Source organism: Littorina saxatilis, linkage group LG13 (assembly GCF_037325665.1).
Source record: "Littorina saxatilis isolate snail1 linkage group LG13, US_GU_Lsax_2.0, whole genome shotgun sequence".
Taxonomy (NCBI): Eukaryota; Metazoa; Mollusca; class Gastropoda; order Littorinimorpha; family Littorinidae; genus Littorina; species Littorina saxatilis.
Window position 1 is genome coordinate 20,469,135 of NC_090257.1, and position 15,753 is coordinate 20,484,887.

At 41.2% G+C, this 15,753-nt stretch overlaps 1 long non-coding RNA gene across 1 annotated transcript in view; it reads left to right on the plus strand.

Moving 5' to 3' along the window:
• Positions 1-15,753, plus strand: part of LOC138983859 (uncharacterized) — a 410,309-nt gene that overhangs the window by 127,853 nt on the left and 266,703 nt on the right. The window lies entirely within an intron of this gene.

Consider the following 15,753-nt stretch of genomic DNA (forward strand, 5'->3'; position numbering starts at 1 on the left):
ACATCCAGCTTGATCCAGGTCCTCTAGCATTTGCTGTCCCTGACTTGAGCAGCACCGTCTCAGGAGAGGTTGTCATTTGGCTTAATGGCAAACAAAAAGGACCATGTTTCTTAACAAGTTGTCTCAAAATACACACGGGGAGGGGTACTATTCCGTCGCGATACAACCTTCGTGGTTGAAAACGACGTTAAACACCAAAGAAAGAAAGAAAGAAAGAAAGGAGGGGTACTGTAACACATAACCTACCTTTCTGCCCTGAGTATTTCATGCGCTATTCCTAGAGATGCAGATTTGAAATTGTGCCGAGAGCTACAGAGTTCGTTTTGGGTGTTGAATAGATGACAACACACACAAAGAAGGTCTCAGAGTACTTAGTGTTTGAGAGTTCTATTTTTCAAATCTGAATGCTGAGTTTGGTAGTCATTTCAGACCATGATATTTTCCAACGGACCGTGCATGTGTTGTTTAAATTATTTAAAACGTTTTACCCCTGTATGGCACGGAATATGCATGCCTTTGCTAGACTGTAGGTTTGACTTCCTCAATCCAACGGTCTTATTCTGCTTTGACACTGAAACGGGTATCTATGAGGACTAAATAAAATATCATGACAAACTTTTCTTTCTTTCTTTATTTGGTGTTTAACGTCGTTTTCAACCGTTCAAGGTTATATCGCGACGAGGAAAGGGGGGGGGGGGGGGGGGGGGGGATGGGATAGAGCCACTTGTTAATTGTTTCTTGTTCACAAAAGCACTAATCAAAAAATTGCTCCAGGGGCTTGCAACGTAGTACAATATATGACCTTACTGGGAGAATGCAAGTTTCCAGTACAAAGGACTTAACATTTCTTACATACTGCTTGACTAAAATCTTTACAAACATTGACTATATTCTATATAAGAAACACTTAACAAGGGTAAAAGGAGAAACAGAATCCGTTAGTCGCCTCTTACGACATGCTGGGGAGCATCGGGTAAATTCTTCCCCCTAACCCGCGGGGGGAATCATGACAAACGGAATTCGGCTCCTGACACAGCAGAGCTTGGCGAAGCAAACCGCTCGCTTATTAAACTTTATTTAACTATTTGGCATAGTTTCCAGCGAATCATTGGAGGTCAAGTGTTTCTAAATTACAGTACAGCAAATGTCCCTTGAACTTTTAATGGTCCAAATCGTCAGAAAACATTCCAAAATGGCGCCTTTATTGTTCTATCTTTAAATCCGTAGGACATTCTTTTTGAGCAGGATCCCGCTGACAGTGGTACGTTCTCTAGACAAGCGGTTTCAGACGCGGAGACCGACGCAAGCCGTATTCATAGATGCCATCACGTACAGACCCTCACCATCCGAGACAGTCGAAGCGGAACCGGAAGTAAGATACAGGGCATCACTGCCCCCAACAACCTAGAACCCCGAAGGGTTGACGTCGGAAGTTGCGGACAGGAAAGAAAAAGTGCTACGATCACCTGGAACGTCGGAAGACGAACCAGAAGTAGCCGGAAACCCCAGTGCAGAAGCACCCGCAACACTGGAAAAGCTCCAACGCGTTTAAAGTTACGACCAACATATACTCTTAGCTCAAGGGGACACTGGGCGCAGTGTTATCGTGGATGTCCGTTCTTCGTCCGTCCATCTGCGGTCAGACGAAATTCGTGATGGCAACAACTGCTCGGCCAAACAAGCGTTTACAACCCGAGTTCATTGACAAGATAACCAAAGAAACATGCATTGCAAACATTCAGTCCAGTGTTCCAACTTCAGCCGGCTGTCGGAGCTGACGGACGCAAGCGCTTGTTCATCTTTCTTTCTTTATTTGGTGTTTAACGTCGTTTTCAACCACGAAGGTTATATCGCGACGAGCGCTTGTTCATACCAGAATACATTATACTTTTGACTCATGAACCACTGTACTGGAGGTTTTTTTCTCTTTATTGGATCAAACTGTGTTGTTGAATATATCATTTGTAAGTGTGAACATGGAAACCTAAGTTTCGTATATATATATATATGATTACATAGTCCTCTGGACTAGTTTCCTCTGTTGATACTCTCCCTTCGGGGCAGATTCTCTTTGTGAAACTCGGTCCCGTCCGAGGAGGGTCTGATTTCCCCAATAGGGCTGTCTGTGAAGGGACACACATTTTTTTGTTTCCTCTCTCTTTTGCTCTGCTAAGAGATTTTAACAAATCTCAGAAGAAAGTCTCTTCTGACTTTCAATTGTTTCTTTCACAACTTCTGATATTTTATTTTTTCTCTCTCTTTCTCTGCCAAGAGATTTTAACAAATCTCAGAAGAAAGTCCCTGCTGACTTTCAATTGTTTCTTTCACAATTTCTGATGTTTTATGATATGGTCACGGCTCAGAAATGGCGTCGAACTCCACCCTTACCCCATCCAAACGCCCCACACGCTCAGTTATGGTTTATTCTACCTTTGAAAGTACTGACACGGGGTGCAGATATGAATACAGTTACTATTCTGGTAGAAACCGAAAGGTTTGATGACTTTGTTTTCGAGCAAGGCGCAATAGTAGAGTGAATTTACGTCGATTTTCGGGCCGGAAGTTGGGACACTTTTTTACTTGGTGTCGAAACGTCGTATTTGCGCGTACTACACACACTGCTTGGATAAGAACTTGATGGAGATGGAAAGAGAAGGTGTTAGTTATTGTTTACATACTGCACGATAACCAGTACCTCACCCCAACAGTCGGCTGAGATCAAGTTTAGATCCAACGGTGAGTATGTTACTTTTCGTGTTTGGAGTCACGTAGGCAGTTTTAGCTTTTGCCGCGCTTTTAATAATGATGACAGACGTTGAACTAAGCGATAAACTTGGACAAGAAAGAACAATCTACTACTTAAAAAAAAAAATATGCACAAACACAGAAGACAAAGCAATGAAAATAAGTCTTAAGTTCGTTGTTGTGTACTTTCGTGTTACCGCGAAAAGTAACAACGTTAATCAAAGTTGTTTATCGACATGGTTCTGACTTCCAACGGTGGAAACAACTGTTCTATCGTCTGCTACAAAGTTGCATTGACTGTCTCGAACTCAGAACTCAGTGTGGCATGGAGGACATGGACGTAAACGGCCAAAGTAAGAACCACTGGTTTTTCGTTGTATGTAACGTACTCACCTGCAGTTTGAAACACTGTTATTTTCACTAAATAACAACTTACTTCCTTTTTTTTCATCTGAAAGTTAGAAGTGTTATTGTGATTTGTTTTGATAAAATTTGCATTTTTTAGGACAAAGATTTTTCTTTATTTTGATTTTTAAAGACATATGTTTGAGACGATTCAACCAATTTCCCAAGTTATTCAGCGTTCATGTCATTGCATGTGTTTTTTCTGGCCTTTTCTATAGTCTTTCCATACAGTTCACCTTGTGCTTTGTTTTCATGCCAATTTAATGAAATAAATTACAGGAAAAAGAAATATATGTTTTTTTACATTGAGTGCGTTACTCACACCACTCGCACATCGTGAGAGGTAACACACTCCAATCGTTTGTAGAGTTATCTTGAAAATTATTTAAATCTTGCTGGAACAAAGTAAGGAATGAATCAAGTAAACAGAAAATGATGTGTGCGTTTATTGTTTTGAATTAGAGTGGGTTTTTTTAGGAACAGTGTTGAGTGTGTTACTCACACCACTCGCACATCGTGAGAGGTAACACACTCCAATCGTTTGTAGAGTTATCTTGAAAATTATTTAAATCTTGCTGGAACAAAGTAAGGAATGAATCAAGTAAACAGAAAATGATGTCTGCCTTTATTGTTTTGAATTAGAGGTGTTTTTTTTAGGAACAGTGTTGAGTGTGTTACTCACACCACTCGCACATCGTGAGAGGTAACACACTCCAATCGTTTGTAGAGTTATCTTGAAAATTAATTAAATCTTGCTGGAACAAAGTAAGGAATGAATCAAGTAAACAGAAAATGATGTCTGCGTTTATTGTTTTGAATTAGAGTGGGTTTTTTTAGGAACAGTGTTGAGTGTGTTACTCACACCACTCGCACATCGTGAGAGGTAACACACTCCAATAGTTTGTACAGTTATCTTGAAAATTATTTAAATCTTGCTGGAACAAAGTAAGGAATGAATCAAGTAAACAGAAAAGGATGTCTGCGTTTATTGTTTTGAATTAGAGTGTTTTTTTGACTCACATGCGAAGCAAAAGTGAGTCTATGTACTCACCCGAGTCGTCCGTCCGTCCGTCCGTCCGGAAAACTTTAACGTTGGATATTTCTTGGACACTATTCCGTCTATCAGTACCAAATTTGGCAAGATGGTGTATGATGACAAGGCCCCAAAAAACATACATAGCATCTTGACCTTGCTTCAAGGTCAAGGTCGCAGGGGCCATAAATGTTGTCTAAAAAACAGCTATTTTTCTCATTTTTCCCATTTTCTCTGAAGTTTTTGAGATTCAATACCTCATCTATATATGATATATAGGGCAAAGTAAGCCCCATCTTTTGATACCAGTTTGGTTTACCTTGCCTCAAGGTCAAGGTCACAGGAGCTCTTCAAAGTTGGATTGTATACATATTTTGAAGTGACCTTGACCCTGAACTATGGAAGATAACTGTTTCAAACTTAAAAGCACATGTTATGCTTTCCTCATGAGACACATTTGGTCACATATGATCAAGGTCAAGGTCACTTTGACCCTTATGAAATGTGACCAAAATAAGGTAGTGAACCACTAAAAGTGACCATATCTCATGGTAGAAAGAGCCAATAAGCACCATTGTACTTCCTATGTCTTGAATTAACAGCTTTGTGTTGCATGACCTTGGATGACATGTATTTTGGTAGGAAAATGTGTAAAGCAGTTCTTAGTGTATGATGTCATTGCTAGGTTTAGTTATTTGACCTTGACCCTGAAGGTCAAGGTCATGTAAAGGTCAAGGTCAAGCATGCGAGTCGTATGGGCTTTGCCCTTCTTGTTACAATTTACTTTGAAGGATTGGTAATTTTCAGTTCTTTGAGTACTTGTTTGATCGTTGTTTTGTTTATTGGTGTTCATGTAACACACACACTTGCCTAGGGTACCTAGATATGCAGATTATTGCTGTCGGAATGTGTCAACAATAGTTTCAATAGTTGTGTAGCAACCATGGTGTCATTCTTATAATTAATTTCACAATTAACTGAATGCACTGAATATGAACAACGTTTTGTTCATGTTATGACAGTGTTTTGTAACACACTCATTGGCGAATAAACAGCATTTTTCTTGATAACTTCAAAATCCGCCTTCAACCTAGATTTTTTTGTTGGGTTTATCAAGTTTTTTTGTACAGTGTATTGTTTTCATTACCAAGTGGATGGATATATGCTTTATACCTTACAAAATAATGTGAAGTAAGACTTTTTGTGTGAAATGTAACACACTCAGTGTCAAAAGTGAGAAAATCTTCTCTGTATTGTGAATTGGAGCATGGTAGAAGTCATAAAACATCATTGTTAGGTTGTTATGGTTTTGCTCTTTCATTTTTCATTCTTTTGCATGCATTTTTCATGTGAATATCTTGACAGTGTCCTAAAGTTTGATTTTTTTGGTGAAATGTAACACACTCATTGGAAACTTTTAGGAATGACTTGACAGATAACTGATAATGGGAATAACGGGTCCGGTATCATTGATGCATTTCAACTCTTTACTATTATGTACTTGTTTCTCTTCCCATTACATGTATTTCTAAGGTTGTGTGTGTAAAATAAATAGGAATTTAGCAGTTTTGAATGTCTGTGTTGTGAGACACAGAAAGTTGATTTTTGTTTGAATACATTTTTACATCTTGTTCTGATTTGATTTTTTTTGCAGACTGTCCGTATGAAGTGTGTGGAACTAAGAATTGATTGACTGCTGAAACAGTAATCTTTTCAGTTCTTTGAGTACTTGTTTGATCGTTGTTTTGTTTATTGGTGTTCATGTAACATACACACATTCCTAGGGTACCTAGATATGCAGATTATTGCTGTCAGGGAATGCCACTTTTCACAAATGAAGATCAAGGTAGATACTAACTAATGCAGTTAACTTTTATTGTGTAATAGGTTTACTGTTAACTGTATATTAGAAAACAATGTGTGACACGGTGTTATGTAACACACTCCAGTTAAAATTTAAAATGCAATTCATTCCGCAGTAATTGATGAAAATACATTGTTACTGCCCAGACACAACTAAACACATAAACAGTTTTGCTGGACCCCAAAATGGAAAGTAATCCAAGAGTTTGTATTTGTGACTCAAGTGTCCCACAAATTCGACACCTTTTCTGAGCCATGACCATATATGAAAGGGAGGATCGGGATCAGGGCTCATGTGCACGAGAAAGTTACCAACCAGGTAAGAGCCACCCTCGGGGTCGGTTTGGTTAAAACTGGGGTTTGTTTGTGATTTCAACCACTCCGACCTCGCGGCCGTTCCCCACCCGATTTGTTACTTTGTGGTGCACACCAGCCCAGCAATCCCTGAACCAGTTTTGGTCGCCAGAGAGGACACACACCTCTACCCATCCCGTAGACTGTACTGAATAGCGGCAGAATCAGATCCACTCCATTCCTCTATGTTCATCGTCCATCTCTTCTTCTGCCTGCATCTCCTCAGTTACTGTTCCGTGGAGAATGGTTCTGGCTGGGCCAGCAGCCGAACTTGTGACATGGCCATATTACGCATCATTCGTCACTGTCACAGGCTGATTGTATCAAATTGATGCCTGCCACTCTATATGTTTGAAATCGTCATAATGTTGATGCAATTTCACAATTGGATTTTATTGGATGGTGTCAAAAGAAGTCAGGTATTCTATTTTTAAAGTCAAAATAACAATATGACAGCATCTGCCAGCCAAAAGCGGGCGAGGGAAAGGACTCGGCCAATGACCTTCCCAATGAGGTAAGACGTAAGCTGATAGTTTCTTTACCATACAGGCAGTTTCACCTTGTACCATAACACCCCACAGTAGAGTAAGGGCGGTTCTAGTAATTTACAACTTAACATACAAAGTGCAGCTTAAATGCCAGTTCCCTTAAGACATTGCAGAGGCAAAAGGATAACGTGTTTTGAACCTAAACGATGTCAGTAATATAACTCCAAAGTATGCTCCAAGGTATCACAAGGGGTGTCTTCAGGGCGTTGTTTTTTTTTAATCACTTTACACTGTGTTAGGGTTCTTGCCTTGGCCCGATCCCTGGTAGGCCATTACTTGGACTCTCTGCCCGGACATAGGAGGCACGAAGTGGCGTTCTTTGTTTGTTTATTTGTTGCTTAACGTCCAGCCGACTACGCAGAGCCATATCAGGACGAGGAAGGGGGGGATGAAGGGGGCCACTTGTCAAGCGATTCCTGTTTACAAATGCACTAACCCATTACTTGTGTCCCAGCAGGCTTTAGTAAAACTAAATTAATACCTACTGGAAGATTACCAGTTTCCAGTGTGTTAAAATAGGCTTAACCTATCTACTGCTGGACTTACATCAGAACACTAACAGATTAAACTATACATGAATCGCGAGACAAGCGGCAAGAGAAGAGATTTTTGGAAAAAATACAGGTGAATGAGCAAGAAGGCAGAAAAAGGAAAAGAATTCATGAAGAAAAAGAGAGCATGACAGGAAAGAGGAACCAAAAATCTACCTAACAGCAAACTAGAAAGCTCCTGCGGTTCCAAAAACAGGAGGGGCCTTTAATTTCATAACCGCAGTGCCCCACTGCGGGAGAAGTGGCGTTCAGTCAGCAATGCTGCTTTGTATATTGCAACACACACTTGGTGACCACTGCACACAAGCTGTGCCTTTGAGCGATATCTAGTGTTCTCTGCAACTTTCCAACAGACTGAACAGTGTTCCTTTCAGCTGCATTGTCAGTCCTCTGTAGTAGCAACCCTTTACAATGTTTCATTCTATCTGTATGCTGCTCTGAAGACTTCCTGTGCGAGAATGCATGTTGCATGTACATTAAAGAGCTCACCATGTGAAGGAGTCTGATCTCTGGGCAAATGAAGCAAAACATGCACGCTGCTTTAGTTCAAAACCACTGGCCGGGCCATCCAATCTTTCTTTTTTTTTAAAATTGTTCTTTTTATCATGATGTGGTTTGTGGGTTGTTATTGTTGGAATGACTGAAGGCAAATAATGTTGATAAGAACAGCCTTTGCGTTCCAGTTCTGAATACAAGCATTGGTAAGCAACTGCATAATGTTACTTCATGTGTCTAGCTATCTCCTATCAGCACTGAAGGGCATACTAATGTGTGTGGTTCTTCTGTGAAAGCAACGCCTGTGTGTGAAAGGGCAATGTACAGGTGTTGGTTCATTTGACCACTTTGACAGCAAGATGGCACAATTGATTCACTTGTATTCTATACCTCCAACTTTTATTTTGTTCACTGATTCTGGCTTACAAAGGCTCTCAATGGGAATGTTTTATCAGTGCCAAATAAAGGTGTCATTCGTGTTAACGCTTCTTCAGAGAACAAAATTCATTAAAAGTTTAAAACTCGAACCTTGCCACCTGCTGAAAAAATACAGTCTTGCCACTGTCTGAAATGCTGGCTTTTGTACTTTCTTTTATTCTGTTACTTTTTTCCCTGTCTCTAAACAATGTCACCTGCATTGCTGACGGAGTGAGTGATGATCAGGTCCTCTGCGAGTTATCGAACGTTCCCCATTGGATAGTCAGTCTCAGGTACATCGCTGCCATGACAGACGCAAAACATGCAAGGACACCTTTTTCCCGCTGCAGTAGTGGATTCTGTTGCACCAAGACTTTGAGGCTTCTGCTGTAATATTAAGTCAAAGAAAGGCATAGAGGGGCACGTTGAATATATAGTGTAACATGCCAACCCACACCAGGCTGCCTTGACGTGACTGTTGTGCAAGGTGCATGCGTCTTGCTGGCAACAAGAGAAGAGATTTTAAAGAAAGGTTCTGTACGCCACAGCATCAACCCAAAATAACTTGTCCTCTGTTAAGTTAATAACGTACTTACTTTTTTCTATGGTTCCTTTGCCCCTAGCGGAGCATAGGCTATTGACGACGTTTCTCCATCGCACTCTGCTCTGGGCTGGGGTTTTTATGCCTCTGTCCAGCTGCTGCCCTGTCTCTTCAGTTCTGCCTCTGTGTCACACCTCAAACTGTTTCTTGGCCTTCCCCTCTTTGTTTATATCTGACCTTGACTTAAAATCATCTGGAGTTTTCCCTGCAGTTGTCTTAGCAGGATTTGACCTTTGCCGACGAAACTTTGTTGTTTGTTTTGTTGTTGTTTTTTTGCACAGAAAGCACTTTCCTTTAACTAATTTTTCAGTTGAAGACAGATACGCACATCTTCTTCTTCTTCTTCTGCGTTCGTGGGCTGAAACTCCCACGTACACTCGTGTTTTTGCACGAGTGGAATTTTACGTGTATGACCGTTTTTACCCCGCCATTTAGGCAGCCATACGCCGCTTTCGGAGGAGCGCACATCTTTCTTTCTTTCTTTGGTGTTTAATGTCGTTTTCAACCGTTCAAGGTTATATCGCGACGGGGAAAGGGGGGAGATGGGATAGAGCCACTTGTTAATTGTTTCTTGTTCACGAAAACACTAATAAAACAAGAAGGGCAAAGCCCATACGACTCACATGCTTTACACATTTTTCCTACCAAAATACATGTGACCTTGACCCAAGGTCAAGGTCATCCAAGGTCATGCAACACAAAGCTGTTAATTCAAGACATAGGAAGTACAATGGTGCATATTGGCTCTTTCTACCATGAGATATGGTCACTTTTAGTGGTTCACTACCTTATTTTGGTCACATTTCATAAGGGTCAAAGTGACCTTGACCTTGATCATATGTGACCAAATGTGTCTCATGATGAAAGCATAACATGTGCCCAACATAATTTTTAAGTTTGAAACAGTTATCTTCCATAGTTCAGGGTCAAGGTCACTTCAAAATATGTATACAATCCAACTTTGAAGAGCTCCTGTGACCTTGACCTTGAAGCAAGGTAAACCAAACTGGTATCAAAAGATGGGGCTTACTTTGCCCTATATATCATATTTAGGTGAGGTATTGAATCTCAAAAACTTCAGAGAAAATGGGAAAAATGTGAAAAATAGCTGTTTTTTAGGCAACATTTATGGCCCCTGCGACCTTGACCTTGAAGCAAGGTCAAGATGCTATGTATGTTTTTTGGGGCCTTGTCATCATACACCATCTTGCCAAATTTGGTACTGATAGACTGAATAGTGTCCAAGAAATATCCAACGTTAAAGTTTTCCGGACGGACGGACGTCCGGACGGACGGACGGACGACTCGGGTGAGTACATAGACTCACTTTTGCTTCGCATGTGAGTCAAAAATTGGAGCGCACATCAAATCAACCATGTTGATTCTTGTCTACAATATCTTTCCTAGTGCATCGACGTCGTTGAGGATAACAGAATTTTCCCCACAGAGAACACTTTATAAAAGTAACGCTGAAGCTCTGCTTACCTCATATAAAATGAAAATGAGCAATGAATTAAAACAAAAATCCTTTACGTTTGCTTATGACTGTAAATGATGCACTGTTGTTTCCCCAAATTTCACAACTGGCACAGAAAAGAACAGGATTATGAAGCAGCCATTTTTCATGGGTAGTGTTCGGTTTGGCATTTTATTCAAGAGTTGCAAATTGTGTCCGGCTGGTGTTCAACCCAGGCTGTTGTTTTCTTCTTCTTCGGATTACTGAGGTACATGTAACCCCTACACACTGGTATCTACGATCTTTCTTTATTTCTTTATTTGGTGTTTAACGTCGTTTTCAACCGTTCAAGGTTATATCGGGGGGGGATGGGATAGAGCCACTTGTTAATTGTTTCTTGTTCACAAAAGCACTAATAAAAAAATTGCTCCAGGGGCTTGCAACGTAGTACAATATATGACCTTACTGGGAGAATGCAAGTTTCCAGTACAAAGGACTTAACATTTCTTACATACTGCTTGACTAAAATCTTTACAAACATTGACTATATTCTATACAAGAAACACTTAAGGGTAAAAGGAGAAACAGAATCCGTTAGTCGCCTCTTACGACATGCTGGGGAGCATCGGATAAATTCTTCCCCCTAACCCGCGGGGGGTTGGTATCTACGATGTGGGGCCCCTCTGACGAGAGGAAGCCTCCCTTGGAATGAAACTATCTGATGTCCCTTTCTATAGATAGATCTTGAACAAAGTAAACCTGTCATGACAAGCGTAGGGACACTTTTCACTGAACACAGGGCGGGTGTCCTTTCATCGCAGGTACCACTGTACAGGGCAAATATCCTCACTGGTTGGTGGGACTTAGGTCCCTTGAATCGAACATAACGTGGATAGCGTACCTATGAAAATAAACACAGGGGTGGGTTGGTAGGTAAGTTACTGCTTTTTGTGCCCAATAGCCCAGTTTTGGGCCCTGGGCCATGGGGGTAGCCTACCACCCAGTGCTTTAGCGCAGCATTTGAGCCCCAAGGCGACACTACCAACAGGGCGAACATTATTTTTAATACATCTGTACCACTGATTTCTTGTGGGTGGGGAGGGAAGGAGATAGGGGGTTTGGGTGATGATAGAAGGCCCGGGTTTTTTTCAACAGGGGTGTATATGAGCTTGCACTGACAACATTTTGTGGGAAGTTGTTCCAGAGGTGGATGGCTGACAGGAAGAGCGACGTTCTGTGGGAGTCAGTCAGGGACCTGTAATCTGGTAGTGTGCCCCCTTGTGGATCTTGGGACCGGTATCAGGGTGCCTTCTCTTGGAGTTACCTCGACCAGTCCAATCATGATTTCATACATCATGGTGGCCTTGGCTGCGGTGTGCTGTTGTTTTAGGGGGTTCAGCTCAAGCCTTGACACGAGTTCCGTTGCGCTGCTAGTCGGTTGCGAGTCGAGCAGGATCCTCCTTGCGGAGCGGCGTTGCGTCATCTCCAGGCTGTAGGACAGGCTCTTCTGATGCAAAGGTCCCAGATTGGGTCGGCATACTCAAGGGCTGGTCTCACCAGACGCTTTGTGGCAGGTGGTCAGGACAGGATGGGGGCAGCCCCTGAGGTTCCGGTAGGCAAAGGCGCTGGTCTTGTTTGCTTTTGCTGTGGTAGCCTAAATGTGCACGTCTTTCGTCAGTTCCATGCCGAGGTACCTAGCCCTGTCCACTGTCTGCAGCACTTCTCCATGGAGGGTGTAGTTGGTACAGACCGGCTCTCGGCATCGTGTTCTACTAGTAAGTCTTCTGCATTATTCTGTGCCATCAGCAAACATTTTAAACTGTTTTATGTTGTTTCTTTGAAAGGACATATATATTGTGAAGAGACTACCTTGACTTTTCCTCTTTATCAGCATCTGTTCAGTACACTATCCCATTCTCTCTTTCAGAAAGGCAGGTGAAGGAAGAAAATCAATGCAAGATTTTATTGTTGTTCTTTCGATTTACTCTGCCAGTTGGAAGCGCCTTTATAAATTCACTGTTGTAAATTAAGGAATTTTTTCTCCCATTTCTTCAAGATACAGGTGACATTTCTTCCAGTTAACCTTCACCAGATCACGCTTTGGACTACACAGTCTAAATGCTGTGGGTCGTGTACGACCCATACTTTCTAAAGGATTCAACGTAAAAAGTACGGTCGTTCAAGACCCCTGTCATCAGAATAGGGATAAACACCATTAAATACCTTCTTTAATTCCATATGGGTCGTTCACGACCCACAACATCTGGACTGGGTTGTTCAAATGATGTCATTGTTTAGTTACAAAGATAATCCTTTAAAAATCGGTCGATATGAAGGTTCTATGGTGTTTGAGAATTGCATGAAGTCTCAATCAAAAACTCCCAATAGTTTTAGAGATGGACACTTTAGTGAGGCTCTGGGTCGTCCACGACCCAGGAAGCATGGTTAAGGTTAAAAAGCTTGTCCACTTAATTATTAGTTGTTTGGGTGATGGGTTTCAATTTAAATCACTGCAATATGTAATTGATGTTGATCCTCTAAGGGCGTTATCCCTGGAGGTAACATTAAAATTGACACACCTTGGCCTTGTTCTTCCCCATGATCATGGCAGACTATGAGTCAAAATGTGTAGTTTCTGCCAATAACCAAGTTCATTTTTTCTTTTTTTTGGCGTCAAGAAAATGGTATAGCCTTCAGTCTTGAGCTCCCAGCATCTTAGATCAAATCTACAACACCTATTTTAGTCATTTTGTGTTACTACCTCATGATTATTGGTTCCATTTGTGAGAACACAAGGTCGACGAACCAGTGACCGTTTCCTTCTGTCTATGATTAAACATTCCATTAACTTACCTTATTCTTGTTTATAGATATAAACGAACCTAACCTGGTTACTGGCGTTTTCTTTTTATTTACGTATTCTTGTGTGTGTAATGTTTGGCATTAAGACATGAGACAAGAGTGATAGACGCTCAATCCAGTTGGCAGGAAAAGTATTGCGGTTTGTTCAGCTTCTCCTTTGTGCCAGAGAGAATATGGTGTGGAGTGGGACTGCTCTTGGCCACACATCTTTTTTCCAGTGTTCACAGTAACACTGTTTGCTGTGCTGTTTGGTCTTCAAGGATGCTTCTGCAGAATGGTGACAGGGCCTCCTTTTGAAAGGGCCAGGCAGTTCAGTTGGTGGAGTACTGGACCTTTGGTCTGCAGGTCACAAGTTCAAATCAAAGCGGGGACGGGTTATCGAGATACCAATGTCCCTCCCCTGTGCTAAGGTGGGAGCAAAATTGTGTGGCTATAGTAGACTGAAAGGCCACATACATGACCACGGTCAAGGGGCTGCCTTAGGCTCCTGGTGGGTCCCCCAGCAGCAGCCCATATTGTCTGTGGCTGTATCAATAATTCAGTCAGTCAATTTCTGTTGGGTTGTGTCACAAACTGCATGGTTGGTAACCCTTTAATTTACAGCATGAGGTATGTATTGTATACCTTTTTTTCTTCTCTCTCACGAAGAAGCACATCTTGAAATATTGTGAATGCGTACGACTGTATCAGCTTATGTGTGTAATTTTATGACAACGAGCGACTTTCAGGCCAATCCTTGTGAAGTCTCAAATTGCAATTTTCAGCGTAGCAAATGGTGTGTAGGATTTTCTAACATTTATTCCCAAATACGCATGTATGCCATCTTGCACAAGAATAGATATTTTTAATAAAGTTCCATGAGAATGCAGAAACATAAAATGACCATTAGAGAGTTTATGACCCATTTTATGACCGCCACACAGAGAGGAAAGCAGAAATGAGTATCAGCTGACTCAAACAAAAAATGCTGCATCATTGCGACTATTTGTTTAAGGGTAGCAATCTGTAGCTATGCATAGCAATTGCTCTTAAAAAGTAGCATGCTACGCCGAAAGCACCTCTGGTCTTTTATTTTGTTGACCCAGATGCCCTGATGAGGATCTTATTCCCTTGGGCGTGATCTGGCCTTTATGCCTACCTTTGCTCCAGATGGTAAGCTCTTCCGTTTCCTCATTTCCTGGAAGATCACAGCGAGAGGCTACCCACTGCAGGGCTTGTCGCCTGTCCTAGTTCACAGTGTGTAAGATGAGCAAGTTATTGTGTACAGCTATACATTTCCAGGAGTATTGGAGCAGTAGTAGCATTTGGCAATCAGTTTTTTGGTTTTTGTTTTAAACATAATCTTTAACATCTTTAGACCGATGTGTTTAGATCCCGGATTTTCGATAAGGTCTTGCTTGCAATGAGAGTGAACTCCCTTGAGCTTGCCCCATGCTACCAGAAGACAGAAAAAACAATCCCTTTGGCTTGGCATTTTATTTTCTTCGGAGAAGTCGTCTGCACATTCGGCGCTTACAGATCTTCCTCACCCTAAAGATATTACAAACATCTCTGGAAAATCCCAATATGGGGGATAGCTTTTAAAAAGCTGGTTCATAGGTGAACAAGATAAACATTGAGTCAAATTTACTGCCTGAAGAAATATGCAGCAATGTGATCTGTGCAGCTATCCAGGTTTCCCTACTAAAAACATGATTCATGCTTACCTGTCCATTGTGAGCCAAACAGTGGCATGTGACAATTGCGTTTTCTCAGCAAATCGTCTCCCGTAGGCTTTTTTCAACAGGCTTCTTGTTCTTGTCACAACAGTTGATGCGTGTGCTTTTGCCCTCAAGTTATCCAAGTAATGCATTAATTTTGCCACATAAATAAAGAAACCTCGATTAAACGTGCAATTGAAGAGGCACATTATGTAACCTCTCATGGGTAGTTCCATCTTTATCATGCTCAGTCCTCAAACAAGCCTTCTGATCCCATTTTCCACAGTTTTGACTTTGGACAAGGATATATCTTGAAGGATTCTCAAATACAACTTTTTCACTCTGATGAGTGAGGATTCTTCACGATTCTCTGCTTGAAAAGATTCTGCAAAGAATCAAAATATGAATAGAAACTGTTGGTTCTTTTTCTTGTTGTCTCATTGCAGTTCAATGATATGGGTTTTGTTCAATCACACTACATAGTTACATTCTTTCAAATTCACATGGCATCATGAACAGAAATTAATGTCCAGTGAACATTAAAACCGTTCCTTCCATTTGAAAGAGTCTAAGAAATGTGGTTCAAAACTAAAAGGCCAAAGCAATGTCTTCTGTTTTGTTAGTTATTTCTTACAGTGGGACTCTTTTTGTGGCTTGAAAATTATTAGTTTTTTCGAACTTTTTCTCCCTCTCAGTTTCAGTGTTGTGTGTGTGTGTGTTATT